Source organism: Monodelphis domestica, chromosome 4 (genome assembly GCF_027887165.1).
Source record: "Monodelphis domestica isolate mMonDom1 chromosome 4, mMonDom1.pri, whole genome shotgun sequence".
NCBI classification, from domain to species: Eukaryota; Metazoa; Chordata; class Mammalia; order Didelphimorphia; family Didelphidae; genus Monodelphis; species Monodelphis domestica.
The window spans coordinates 376228915-376243559 of NC_077230.1; the positions used below are offsets into that span (position 1 = coordinate 376228915).

General features: G+C 43.1%; 1 non-coding gene across 1 annotated transcript; it reads left to right on the forward strand.

Moving 5' to 3' along the window:
- The first annotated feature begins 13709 nt into the window (after positions 1-13709).
- On the forward strand, positions 13710-13816 carry LOC130454111 (U6 spliceosomal RNA). The gene has a single exon (XR_008911795.1). It is a non-coding gene; the product is annotated as a U6 spliceosomal RNA (small nuclear RNA).
- The last annotated feature ends 829 nt before the right edge of the window (positions 13817-14645 follow it).

Sequence of the window (14645 nt, forward strand, 5' to 3'; positions counted from 1 at the left end):
AATAACCTACTTTTATCAGTCATGAGCTCCCCATCACTGGAGGTAATCAAGCTAGGATTGGATGGCCATGTGTTGGGGATGTTGGAAAGCAGAATGCTGATCAGGTATCAGGGACCAGGTACCCTGTGAGGTCTCTTTCAACTTTGAGACTCGGTGGTTTTTTAAACGCCCTTACCTTCTATCTTAGAATCAATTCTATGTATTGGTTCCATGGCAGAAGATTGATAAGGGCTGGGCAGCAGGGCTTAAGTTACTTGGCCAGAGTCACACAGCCAAGAAGTATCTAAGGCCACATTTGAACCCAATATTTCCTAACTCCAGGCCTGACTCTCTGATTCTGTGATTCATCACCTGTGTCCCCACCTTGTCATCTCATCTCTTTGAACTATTATTTTCCCTTTGACTAAGATGAAGATTAAGAAAAGGAGAGGAAGAATATGGGTGCCTGATAGACAAAGGGCTGGTGATCCTGGAATATGAGAGGCTGATCGCCTTCCCTGCTGGCCTTGGTGACCTCTCTGTTGTCCTGGGACAGAAATCCTGAGATAGGAGAGTGGGGCAAAGATCTTTGTGTTACATGGCATATTTTCCACCTTCCCCCTCTTCCTTCAGCTGCTCTGGAATCTTGGACTTTCAGGCTTCTGCTGGGGCTGCAGGAGCTTCTTCTTCTAGAGATGGAAGGACGAAGAAGGAGTCCACAGCTACCATGACCAGTGCTGCCTGGAAGCCTCTGCTCTGAGAGATGGCCAGAGGCCACTCCAGCAAGAGAAAAACCTGATACTGAAGCAAAGACAGGGGACTTTGCAGTCATGAGGAGAGAAAATCCTGGTATTGCCAAGACTCCCAACTACAGTGAATTCTGTTGAGCTGGAGAGCTGGGAGATTGGGGATTTCTCTCACCATCTGGCTTGCTTTCCTTTTTCTAGTCTGTTGCCCTTAGATAAGGTACCATCAGCCCTCCCCTTATTTATTTATTTACCTTGGGTCAAGGGTATATGCAATCCTGTACCCACTCAAAGATCTGAAAGGACAACCAGAAGGAAATTTAAAAGATGGCTGGAGACAGGAGCCTCCATGCAGGAAAGCTTAATCTATTTCCTTCCTACTTTTACTTTAGGTACAAGAAATCCTATGATCATCATAGCATCATGTCTCTGAACCCTTTGAATATAATAGACCATGAACTGAGAGAGAGAAGGCCAGATGGGGTGGAGTCTCCTGAGCTAGGTGTAGGCAAGCAAATTGTATATATTAACCTTTTGAGAAATACTGCACTTCATCCCTCAGATTAATTTCAGACGCAGCCAACCAGGATTAATGCAAACTGCTTACCTCTCCTCACCAAAGTGTGGGCTTGGTGGGGGATGGAGTGATAACCTAGGCATTTGTGGCTTTTTCCAAAGGCGATATCTCTCATGCAACTGAGAGGAAAGGACAAGACCCCTAGCTGAGGGCTCAAGTAGAACAGCCTCTGATGGATAAGTAATTCAGATATCAAACTCCTTTCCTGGAGAGTTTTTTTTTAAATAAAATGTTATTGAATTTTTTTGTTTTTACATCATCTAGATCTCTCAGTGTATCTCTCTCCTATCTCCTTCCCTAAGAACCACTCTTTGTAACAAAGAATAAAAATAATTAAAGGGGGGAAAATACAGCAAATCAAACCAAGACATCAAAAAAGTATGAAATTCTATACCAAGCTTTATTTACAGAGTCATACTCTACAAAGAAGGAGTGGAAGTACCTTCTCAGATCTCTACTTTATGTCCAATCTTAGTCACTGTAATTTTGCCACATTTAGTCTTAATTTTGTCTTTTGGTGTTTTCCCTTCTATTTACATTGAAATAGGCATGGTATATATTGTTTTCTTAGTTCTACAACTTCATATTTTTCAACAGATCATAAAAACCTTCCTATGCTTTCCTGTATTAACCATATTCAGCATTTCTTATTCAGCACAGTAATACGCTATTAATCATGTACCACAAGTTGTTTAGGCATTCCCCCAGTTTATGGACATCCCCTTTGGACTACAAAAAATGCTGCTATAAATATTTTAGTATATATAAGACTTTTCCTTTTGTCACTGACCTCCATGGTATGCTGTCTAACAATGAGATCTCTGGGCCAGAGGATACAGACGTTTAAACTTTTGTGTAGAAGAATTCAAAATTACTTTCCAGGACCTTGCTGGATAATTAATAAAGTGGCACACTGTCTTTCTATAGGCTTAAGGAGAGGAATACTCCAGCAACATTACTCAAGGATTCCAGGCAGGAGTTAAGGCCATAAATGTAACAACATATTGACTCATTCAGGTATACTGGACTCCAGGCTGATTCTGGGCATTTTCAATGACTGTCTCCCACTCTTGAAGCTGTCTGTCCTTCATTCATCTCCTCCTCATACCTTCCCTGGCTCCCTTCAAGTCTCACCTGAAGTCTCAGTTTCTATAAGAAGACTTTCCCCATTCTCCTTAGTCTTAGTGCCTTCCCTTGGAGACTTTCCAATTTATCATGTAAACATCTTGTTGGTACACAGTGGTTTACATGTTCTTTCCTCCTTTAAACTGTGACATCCTTGAGGGCAGGAAGTGGCTTTTGCGTTTCTTTTATCCCCTGCCCTTAGCACAATGCCTGGCACATAGCAAATATTCCATGAATGCTCTTTAATGTGTCTTGATTTAAAGACCCACGGTCATGTCCAAGCTGCAACTATTAACTATAAACAGTCACAAACACAAGTCTGGAGTTCTCTTAAGCGATTGCAATTTCAGGAAAGGAACATGTATTTTAAACAAGCAATATCATCTATCCTATCATGTGTACCAATTTTCAAGTTCCGGAAAACGGTCAAGGTAACTCTGCATCACCCAAAGATAACTCTATTATCAAGCTCTACACCATTTTCATCCTTCAATTTTCCCCAGGACAACCTCTTCTGTCATGTGGAGTAACACACTGTGTCTAGGCAGGAGCAGGGTCAGATTGCACTGTCTATTGCCCTGAAGTGCCTCCCTTCCCTCCCTGGCCCTCATCCTATCAGAAGTGGGCCTCAGGGAGCCCCTGGCTTCTCCCAAAAAGCCCTTGCTGTTTTCCAGCTTCCTATATAAATGCTAACGAACTCTCCTGCGCAGAACTCCTGCTGCTAATCTCCAAAGCCAGCTTTTCCCCTTGGCTGCCAACGCTCGGCTACCAACTGGGCTGTGCCTGGCTCTGTGTGTCCTCCACTTCAGCCAAAGGAAAAGGGAATCAGAGAGAGATCAACGGTGGCAGCAGCCAGGAGCAAGGAGAGCCCAGAAGAAGCCTAAACTGGGCTGGGGGAACAAGGAGGAGAGACTGGGCCAGGGGTCAGAAAAGGAGTGACACCCCCCCACACCCCTCCTCAAGACCAATTTACACCAGAAACAGAAACATTAGATTGACCTTATTTAACCAATTAGGATTCTGTCTCTGGAAACATTGTGTTCCCTGTTTCATCCCCATCCTAGCCCCACTCCCAATCCTTCTCAGAGAAGAAACAAAGAATCAAAAAGACTGAGTCAGAATAATAGACACAAGGAAATAGATAGATACAAAGACAGAAAAACAGAAACAGAACTACAGAGTAACTGAGGCAGAAGAGAGACACAAAAATGAAAGGTACAAAGATGGAAAAATAGAGCAAGGAGAGAAGGGAGGGATGGAGAGGAAGGGGGGAAGGAGAGGAAGGAAGGGTGGGAGGGACTGAGAGACAGAGATAAAAAAACAGAGACAGAGAGGCAGAGGCAGAGGCAGAGGCAGGATGAGGAAAAAAAAACTAAGAGAGAGGGAAGAGAGCAGAAACTGATACACAGAGAAGAAGGGAGGGAGGGAGAGACACACAGACCGATAGACAGACAGAGACAAAAATGGAAATTCAAATGCAGAGAAAGGGAGTCATGAAGAAGAGATTCATAGTTCTCAGTACCTAGAAAAGGAATAAACCAGACCAGTTTAGGAGAAGAATCTTGTCTTTATTGGGGATGGAGTAGAGAGAAGGAACAGGGAGACGAGAGACTAGGCATTGAAGATTATAATTTTATTAAAAAAAAAAAAACAGAGAAAAATCTTCCTTTCTTGGGAGTGTCCTGGCAAAGCATTCACTTGCTATATTGCCCTTTCTCTCTCTTTCAGAAGCATATCTGGGGTGGCAGCAATGGAGGTTTTGTCCCAGGGGGAGAAAATTTGAAGGGCAGTAGCTCTCAACACTTACTCTCCCCTAAGGAAGAAAGTAGAGATGAATCCTTGTGGAAGGGGTGGATCTGGCAACAGAATGATGAATAAGGGCAGAAGAGAACTCTCACTCTATCTGGGAGAGAACCAATCCCTTCAGAAACAACATTGGTGGCCCTTCAGGATCCACTTTGAAGAGCATCTCTCTGGGGGCCAGCTGGGTAGCAGCTGGGTGGTTCAGTATATTGAGAGCCAAGCCCAAACACAGTTAGTCCTGGGTTCAAATCTGACCTCAGACACTTCCCAGCTGTATGACCCTGGACAAGTCACTTAACCCCCATTGCCTAGCCCTTAACACTCTTCTGCCTTGGAACCAATACACAGTATTGATTCTAAGACAGAAGATAAAGGTTTTAAAAAGAGAAAGCATCTATTCTAGGGAGAAAAGACAGCATAGCTACTGGAATGTATAGGATCCAGATACAGACTTAGTCTAACAATTCCATCCCCAACCTCCAACCAGCCTCAGGACTATAGGGAAGGAAAACTAGAAGCCTATACCAGGGAAAATGGTACAAAAGAAATGGGCCAAATGGCTGCTCTATGAGGCCAAAGGGGCATACTATGGGGCAACTGGAGCACTGAAGGTAATAAGGACCAGGTTGTCTAGAAGAAGGGAGAATGTTTTTTCAAGCCTAGGAGTTCTCACCCCCTCTCAACATGGTCCACCCCAGGGGATAAGATGGTGTAGGTGGTACTTCAAGGGGGACGAGGCAGGGGAGAGAGCCATCACCTCACCTCTGGGGACCTTTGCTTTTCCTCTGATATTTGTGATTCTTGACTTTTCAAACGTTCCTTCCATAAGCTCAGGAGAAGCCTGGGGCTAGGACATATTTGGGAAAACTAAAGAACACCTCCTTGAGGCTACTCTCCTGGAAAGGCTGGTGCCTCTGGAGGAAGCCATATTTTAATAGTCTGTATGCAAAAGCCATACACTGGAAATCAGGAGACCAAAATTTTAGTCCCTGCATTGAAGCCAGTTCTGGATCTCTGTTTCCTCCAGTCTCTAAGACTTGTTCCAGCTCTAACAATCTATGAGGCTCTGAACCCTGGACTCCATTTGACCTTACTTCAGCTCAGCTTCAGTTTCCATAAAAGAGGAATGAGCTACTCTGTGTCCTGTGGCTAGTCAAGTCCCCTCCCCAGAGCACTAATTTTCTTCTTCCTAAAATCAAGATTCAAGTGATATGATCCCTAAGGCCCCTTTCATCTCTAACATGACATTTCGAGTGCTGAGCAGAGGTTAAAGGATGGCTTGAAGCCCTGTTCCAGCCCCTTCCTCAAAAGCATATATCTACTACTCACCACAAAGGTTATCTGTTCCCCCAACACCCCTCCCATCAGGTTTTTTAGATTCCAAGTGTGAAGAAGAAACAGTTCCCTTTAGCACATAGCTCTCAAAAATAACTAGTTAAAACAGGAAGCTAACAAATGGTCCAATCTCTAGAGGTAGGTGTGGGGGACCTCTATAGCAACAGCCCAACTGTGTCCTGAGGTTGCTATCTCCCTTCCCAGGGAAGCATCAACTTTGCCCCAACTGAAGGGTCCTCCACATCCTTTGCCTAGAGTTTTTCTTTCTAGTTGGTACTGAAAGGGAACTAGGCCAACGAACCTGGTGTAGATAAGCACCCTTCCTAAGCCAACGAACCCTGTGTGATAACCACATTGACCTCTCCACCCTGTGGGATAGCCACATTGACCCCTCCACCCTGTGTGATAACGACATTGACCCCTCCACCCCGTGTGATAACCATATTGACCCTCAGTAAGCTCCAAGGGTATATAAGCCTGCCTTAAAATTGCTTCGGGGAGGACCTTCCTTTGGGTTCCTCCCTACGCGTGTGAAGTGAGTTACAATAAACCACCTCTCTGTGCTGATTGCAGTGTCTGTTCTGTTCCTTTGGCCCCTAAACGGACCCTAACAGTACCTGGCCCAAAAAAATCCAGTTAATTCTTTTTCAATCTCCTCTTTGTTTTTGTCTTATCTGTCTCCTTTTGGGACTGTCTCTTTCTTTTATGCACCTCTGATTCCTTGTCACTCAGCAAAAGTATAAGCTTGAAACTAGTGGATGTGCTCATTTAGGTCTCTCCATAACATACCTCTGAGTCACTGGGTACACCCCCTCTTCCCCCCAAAAAACTGCTACAGTATTCCTGGCTTCCATTCTCCTGGTCTCTCTATTATAGTACTTAAAGCACTCCAGTGAAGAGTATAGGATGAGGAGAAAAATGGAAAAGAAAGGGGAGGAGAGAAAGAAGAAGAGAAGGAAGAATAAAAGGAGGTGAAAAAGGAAAAGGAGGAAGGAAGGAAGGAAGGAAGGAAGGAAGGAAGGAAGGAAGGAAGGAAGGAAGGAAGGAAGGAAGGAAGGAAGAAGAAAGAAAGAAAGAAAGAAAGAAAGAAAGAAAGAAAGAAAGAAAGAAAGAAAGAAAGAAAGAAAGAAAGAAAGAAAGAAAGAAAGAAAGAAAGAAAGAAAGAAAGAAAGAAAGAAAGAAAGAAAGAAAGAAAGAAAGAAAGAAAGAAAGAAAGAAAGAAAGAAAGAAAGAAAGAAAGAGAGAAAGAGAGAAAGAGAGAAAGAAAGAAAGAAAGAGTGTGAAGATTGAATTTGGCTATCTCCTGATTGTTAACAATGAAGGTACTTAGTTCTTCCTTTATTGTGAAGATTAAATTTTAATACCCTGTCTATTTTTAGATTTTAATCCCCAAAAGTGTTAACTCAGTATTTAAAGTAGATCTACCCATTTTAACTACAAAAGGTGTTAACTAACCAAAAAAGAGTTAACTAACTACAAAAGGTGTTAACTAACCACAAAAGGTATAACTAACTACAAAAGGTGTGAACACCCATTTCATACATTGAGTGGGCAGTCCTGGAGAGGAGAGTCTGCTGTGACTGGTAGATGTAAAAATTTAGGGGAGGTGACACAAGAGAAAAAGGTCTTTAAATAGAAGAAATGGAGACACATGAGATAAATCTTCAGTCACTCGGAATTGGATTGGAGATTAGACACTCAGACAGGGAATCGAGGATTCAGTCACTCGAAGGAGAGACTGGAAGATCAGTTACCCTGGCTTGGAGTGAAGGATTAGACACTCAGAGTTGGAGGGAAGATAGACACTTGAGGAGAGACTGGAAGACAGGCATTCAGCATTGGAGTGAAGACACTTGGCTGTGGAACTGGACCCCTAGAGGAGCTCATGCAAGAGAGCTCAGACTGCTTTCCTTTTAGACAATCACTGTGGTGAGTGTAAAGGCTGACTTAGTTTCCTTGCCCTTTCTGGAGGTGTGAACCTCCAGGAAAGGCCAATCGTTATGAGACTCCTTTCCCCTGGCTGGGGCTAGAATTTCCACCTTACTCTGAGGAAGCCAGAGCACTCTCTCTCTCTCTCTCTCTCTCTCTCTCTCTCTCTCTCTCTCTCTCTCTCTCTCTCTCTCTCTCTCTCTCTCTCTCTCTCTCTCTCTCTCTCTCTCTCTCTCTCCCCTTTATCTCTTCCTTAATATCTTCCCTCTATTGTAAATAAACTACCATAGATTCCATTCTACTTGAGTAATTCATTTTGGGATTTAGAAATTAAATCCCTGGTGACCACCATATAAATTTAACAGTAGGAAGAAAGGAAAGAGACAGGGAGGAAGGAAGGAAGAAAGGGAGGGAGGGAGGGAGGAAGGAAGGAAGGAAGGAAGGAAGGAAGGAAGGAAGGAAGGAAGGAAGGAAGGAAGGAAGGAAGGAAGGAAGGAAGGAAGGAAGGAAGGAAGGAAGGAAGGAAGGAAGGAAGGAAGGAAGGAAGATGGAACCATTAATGATTCTGTCATCTTGAGATACAGCAGTGGGTAGATTGTGCTATTGGTAAGCTGGATTTAAATATTCCAACGTTGACGTTTGCTACATTGTGAATCTGGGCAAATCACACAACCTTCATATGCCTCAGGCAATTTCCTTTCTACTAAATTATACAGGGGTTACAGTTTTCTTTGGAGGGCAGTCCTCACAGCAAAGAAGTCATAATTCCTTCTTGTATGTATATAATAAGAATCATAATTGCAACAACTCACATTATATAACACTTTGGGATTTATAAAGTGCATTTGTTCCTCAGAAAGACCTCTGAGGTCACACATATGAATATTATGAACTCCATTTTATTTATAAAAAAAGAAATAGGTTCAGAGGAGATTTGTCCAAAGAATAGGAAGTGGCCCTTCCACAGACCCGGTCTCTTCTTTGTCCTGGGATCTGGGATCAGTGGTGCTCCTTTCCCTCATACTTAGTGCATGCAGTGGAATATATCATTTGGAAGTCTGCACATTTCAAAAGCCTCTGCCCACAGCTTTATGGTCCAGTTGAATGATGGCATTTTGTCCAAAAAGAAAATTAGATTGGGAGTCAGGAGAGCAAGGTTCAAGGTGTGCTACTGGTTCAATGTGGGAACTTGGGCAATTTATTTTCACTGTTCTTGTGCCTCAGTTTCCCCAGAAGCCAAGTGAAGAGTTGGATTAGATAATATCTAGCCATTTGTTTATCTCTAAAATCTTTGTTGGCTCTAATAGTCTTAGACTTTGTGGCATATCTAACAAATATGTTATATGTGTATGACTCTATACATACCTCCCACTTATACTACATATGTTTGTATGTGCATGAAGATAGATCTTGAATTTACATTATTGTTTGCATATTGATACGTCCATTTGACTGGCTCTCTAAGAAGTTAGGGGCCATGTTTTTGCCTTTCTTGCTATCATCAATGCTTAGTACAGCACCCAGCACACAATATATATGTGACAAATACCTGTGGATATATGCATTATACATACCCTGCATGCATACACAAGCATACACACACATACATCATAACAAAGTGGACAGAAGAGCTGGCCTTAGTGTCAGAACAACCCAGGTTCAAGTCTTGCTTCCAAGCCGTATCGTCTTCATAACCATGGACAAATCATTTAACCTCATAACGGGATTCTCTCAAAAGAAAATTTTTAGAGCGGGCGCCTAGCTACATTGGTTCCCTTCCCAGCATCCTTCCACACAAGTGAACTCTGAGGTCCTGTATCTATAGATATAGCTCAAACATTTATGAAGAAATGCTTCTTTATAGAGAGTATTTTTTTGTTCTTCTCTGCAAACCCATGAGGTAAGTATTGTAGATATTACTATGTCTTTCACAAATGAAAAAACTTGGAATAGGAAAAGGAATTGTTTATGGACAAATAGATGGCAAATGTCTGAAGCAAGATTTGAACTCTGATCTCCCCAAATCTATGCACTAGGACTACACCCTGGTATATGAGAAGGAGTCTGCATTCCCTAAACACATGACAATCAAACAAATAAACAAAAAAGAAAAAGCCAGCCACAAAGGGATCCCCGGTCTAGGAATTCCAGGATTAGCCACTGGCTGATTGGAAAGAAATCTGGAAACTTGGGGAGGCTGAAGGGGTTACTAGACATCTAAGGGGTTAACACACTCAGAGATGCTCAGATAAGCTGGCTGCCTCCCTCAGCACTCCCACCCCCTCCCCATGATTAATTCAGTTTGGTAAAGCGGTATTTATGCTGGAAATTTAATAGTCATTTCTGATGATAAAGAAATTGAAAAATAAATTGAAAGTGTCAGACAATGCATTAGAGTCAGTGATGGAGCTGAGGCGGGGGCGGGACAACTGACTGGCTCCCTGTGGGGTGTTTACAAGCCAGAGAAATTAGCCAAGTTTATTTTTCCACAACTGCTGTTCACCAATGGGAGCATCAGGGTGAAGGAAGGGAGAGCCTTTGGGGGTGGAAGAAAGAATAATCTAAATACAGTAGAGAAGAGAGCAGAGTGCCTTTGTTGGACCTGGAGTCAAGAAATCTCGAGTTCAAATCCTACCTCTGGCATTTAACTAGCATGTGAGCCTCAAAGGCTCAAATGAATTAATATAAGTGGTATTTTGTTTTGCTAAGTCTGAAACTTAGCAAATGTCAAGTATTATCCATATTACCTCTAGCTCTATAACAATACAGGCACCTGTTATCCAGTTCCCTCTAGTTCTACAATACAGGCACCCAGTTGCATTTTACAAGCCAGGTAAAGGATGTAACATTGAAAACCCCAGCTGGGCACACAGAATACAGGGTTCTGCACCCTTTCTCTCTCCCTCAGGAACTCCTCTGCTGTGTGCCCACATACTTTTTATTAAAACCCTTACCTTCTGCCTTGGAATCAATGCTGTATATTGGTTCCAAGGCAGAAGAGTGGTGAGGGCTAGGCAATGGGGGTTACGTGACTTGTCCAGGGTCACACAGCTAGGAAGTGTCTCAGGCCAGATTTGAACCCAAGGCCTCCTGTCTCTAGGCCTGGCTCTCAATCCACTGAACTACCCAGCTGCCCCCTGTGTGTCCACACTTTTGATCAGGCCAGATTCCATTCTGAGGGAGCCGGATCTCTAACAGGAAGGGGAATAGATTCTTTTTATTTATGTTCTTTGGTGAGTTGAATCTCCATCCAGGTGCTAAATTATTTAATGGGTAAGTTTAGTTTCACATCTAGGGTTTCCCCAAAGTGAGAAGCAGGAAGTCATTCAATGTACAATTGGATATGGGATGTGTATTTGTTTGTTTCCTACACTTAAAGGAAATGCTAAAACACAAAAGACTCACTAATACACATAGTTAATAAACATGTGTGATATAAACTAAACAAGAGGATATACTAATTGCTATTAAATGCATTTATTTGATATTTAAAATAACCTAAATGTAAAGTGGTTTATGGTACTGTTGATGAAACATTTTATGGGTGAAAGGAAGGGAAGGGAAGGGAAGGGAAGGGAAGGGAAGGGAAGGGAAGGGAAGGGAAGGGAAGGGAAGGGAAGGGAAGGGAAGGGAAGGGAAGGGAAGGGAAGGCAAGGGAAGGCAAGGGAAGGCAAGGGAAGGCAAGGGAAGGCAAGGGAAGGCAAGGGAAGGCAAGGGAAGGCAAGGGAAGGCAAGGGAAGGCAAGGGAAGGCAAGGCAAGGCAAGGCAAGGCAAGGCAAGGGAAGGGAAGGGAAGGCAAGGCAAGGGAAGGGAAGGCAAGGCAAGGGAAGGGAAGGGAAGGCAAGGGAAGGGAAGGGAAGGCAAGGCAAGGCAAGGGAAGGGAAGGCAAGGCAAGGCAAGGCAAGGCAAGGCAAGGCAAGGCAAGGCAAGGCAAGGCAAGGCAAGGCAAGGCAAGGCAAGGCAAGGCAAGGCAAGGCAAGGGAAGGGAAGGCAAGGGAAGGCAAGGGAAGGCAAGGGAAAGCAAGGGAAGGCAAGGGAAGGGGAGAGAGAGGAGTGGAGGGAGAAGGGGAGAGGAATGGAAGAAAAAAACAAAGGACTTATCACAGTGTTTGACACCTATTGGGCACTTAATGTATAAATGCTTATTCCTCTCTATTCTACCCTCCCATATGACCCATAACTTTTCAACCTCTTGAATTTACCAGATCAACTCTATCTATCTAGGGAAAGATATTTATTTACCTAAGACCAGGAAGGAATGAAGACAGAATTAGAAAGTAAAAGGAGGATTCTAGGCATAAGCTCATCCAGTTGAGGAGTCCTCTTGTACTAGTGACCACACTGATTAATTCTTCCCACCCCTCACTAAGAAGCCTTGATGCAACCTGGAGGGTTGAAGAAAGAGTCATCTAGAAGCTGTTTCTTTGTTAAAATCCATACCTGACACTGTCATAGGAGCTGAGATGGAGGGGGAACAGGAAGAGTCAGGAGGACACTTAACATTTACTGTACTATTCTGAAACCTTGCATCCTTTCAAGGCATTGAGCTACCACATAGCCAAAAGTATCCAGGGAGTTCATTACCTCCTCTGTATCTGTGTTCATACAGTTAGTAAATGTCAGAACCAGGATTTGAACCCAGATCTCCCTGGCTCTGAGATCTACTATACATTTTACCTCCAATATGCATGTAATGACACACTCTGATGACCTTGGTAGTCCCTAAAAGTCAACTTTGTAATGCCATGTATGAGTTGGGAATTGTAACTCTTGATTGGTTGAAAGACTACTGGAAAGAGGAAGCAGAGGAAAGAGAAACAGGGCAAAAACAGGCAAAGCAGAGGCTTTGAGTATCTAATGGGAGAACTCCTGGAGCTGCTGGTATAAGAGGAAAAGTCAGCACCCTAATATATCCCTTGATTCTCAGCATCTTCACCTCTCAGAGACTGCTAAAAGTAGTCTCACTGGATGAAATCATTCTCTTCCTCGTAGCACTGAGATTTCATCTTGCTCCCAGTTCAAAGAACCCTCAAATTCTGGTACATTTTATCACCTAAATTAATCTGTATCATGGTTTCCTTGGTGACTATTTTTTAATTTTCTTTCTTTGATAAATGTATTTGTTCAACATTTGTATACATATTTGGAGGGAGCTAAAGTTAAGTTGCCTGAGATTTAATTGTTACCCTCCAGGGGTGGAGTGACTTTTATACTGACCTCAGAAAGGAATCATACGCAGATTTCAAATACCTGATTATAATAAATAGATATAATTCCTCTTGAAGATAGGAGAGTAAAGGAGTGATTGATCGACAGACAATGACTGTTGTCCTACCAACAAAAATGAAATCCCAGTCTCCCCTACAATATGGGGCAGAAGACATTTCCCCTCCGTGTCTCTCAGTTCTTTTCAACTGCCCCATCTCTTTCTTCCTTACATGGTCAAGTTGTTACCTAAGCATATTTATTGATAAAGTACAAATATGTAGCACAGCTCAACTCATTCTGTTCAACTCCAAGCAAAGAGGGGATGAGGTAGGGCCACCAAGATCTGAGGGATTCCCCTTTGCTACCAGATCTGGGTTCAAATCCTGATTCTGGCATTATTAATCGTATGAACACAGGTACATAGGAGATAATGAACTCCCTGGATACTTTTGGCTACGTGGTAGCTCAATGTCTGAAAGGATGATCAGTGGCCAGGCAGTGAATATGTTAGAAGGAACGGAATGAATTTCCCCAGTCATATCTAACCATATATACTGCTGTGAGAGACTGGGTAGCATTTAAGTTATATCTGCCCTGGGAGCAGCTGGGTGACTTAGTGCATTGAGAGCCCAGGCCTAGAGACTGGAGGTCCTAGATTCAAATCTGACCTCAAACACCTACTAGCTGTGTGACCCCTGGATAAGTCACTTAATCCCATTTGCTTCAGTTCCTCAACTGTTGCTCATTCTTCTTTCTTCAAGAAGACCAGTGATGTCTTAGAGTAATGTCTTGACTTGCACATGAATTGGATTTAGGTGAGACACAACAAACTAGAGAGGAAAATGGCCAACCACTCCAGTAGATTTGCCAAAACAACAACAAAAAATCCAAATGGAGTCATGAAGAGTTGGATACAAGTGAAACAACAGAACAACGGCACAAAAGCCGTACTCTGTTGAGGATAGAAAAAGAAACAGAGGCAGAACCCTGACCCAAAATCATCAGCAGTGCTAGCTTTGGCAGCACACGGACTAAAATCGGAACGATACGGAGCAGATTCGCATGGCCCCTGCTCAAGGATGACCCGCAAATTTGGAAAGCGTTTCATATTTTTCAAAGATTAATAATAATAAAAATAGAGGGACAGCCAAAGTCATCAGCAAACGCTTATTCTCCAGTCCAGTTGATATTCACAGTGGTTACCCACATCCGACTAGGTTAAGCCATAGGCTTGTCTGTTGTCTTTAAATATTTTTGTCTGACAAATCAAGGGGGTCTGAGGATGTTTGAATCAACCAATGAAGGCAGGATTAGAGATGGCTGAATGACTCAATCTGAGGTATTTGAATAGACCAGCCGGAGGAGGCTGGGGAACATTTGAATGAATCAGTGAGAAAGGGGTGGGGACAGATGTTGGAGGAGGTTTGAATGGGCCAATCAGGAGCTGGTGGTTGTTGGAATGGATCAAGGATTATCTAAGAGCCGGTGGGTGGTTAGCTTGAGGGAAAGGCCTTTGTTTGGTCTTCATTCATTTTTGATTCCCTTGTTAGTGCCACTCTGGTCAGGTCATCTGGTGAGCAACTGGCCACATAGGGAGAGTGTGTGTGTCTGTGTGTCTGTGTCTGTGTCTGTATGGGTTATGCCAGTGTTGGGGGAGGGGCAGGAGAGTGGGGAATAAAACCCATAATCCTCACTTCCTCTTTTTCTACCATCCGCTTCTCAAGCTCACCCTGGCAGGCAATCAACGACTTGGCACAGCAGTGGAAGTCTGAACCCCAGGACTAGACACCGAGAGAGAGCCCAGAGAAAGAGCAGCATGTCCATTTTATATTCATGTTCATTATTAAATAAGCCATAATAGTGGCAAAGAAAGAAAAAAGGCAGAAAACAAGCATTTATCATTGTAAATACATTTTTGTATATTTATATAATTTATATGTTAA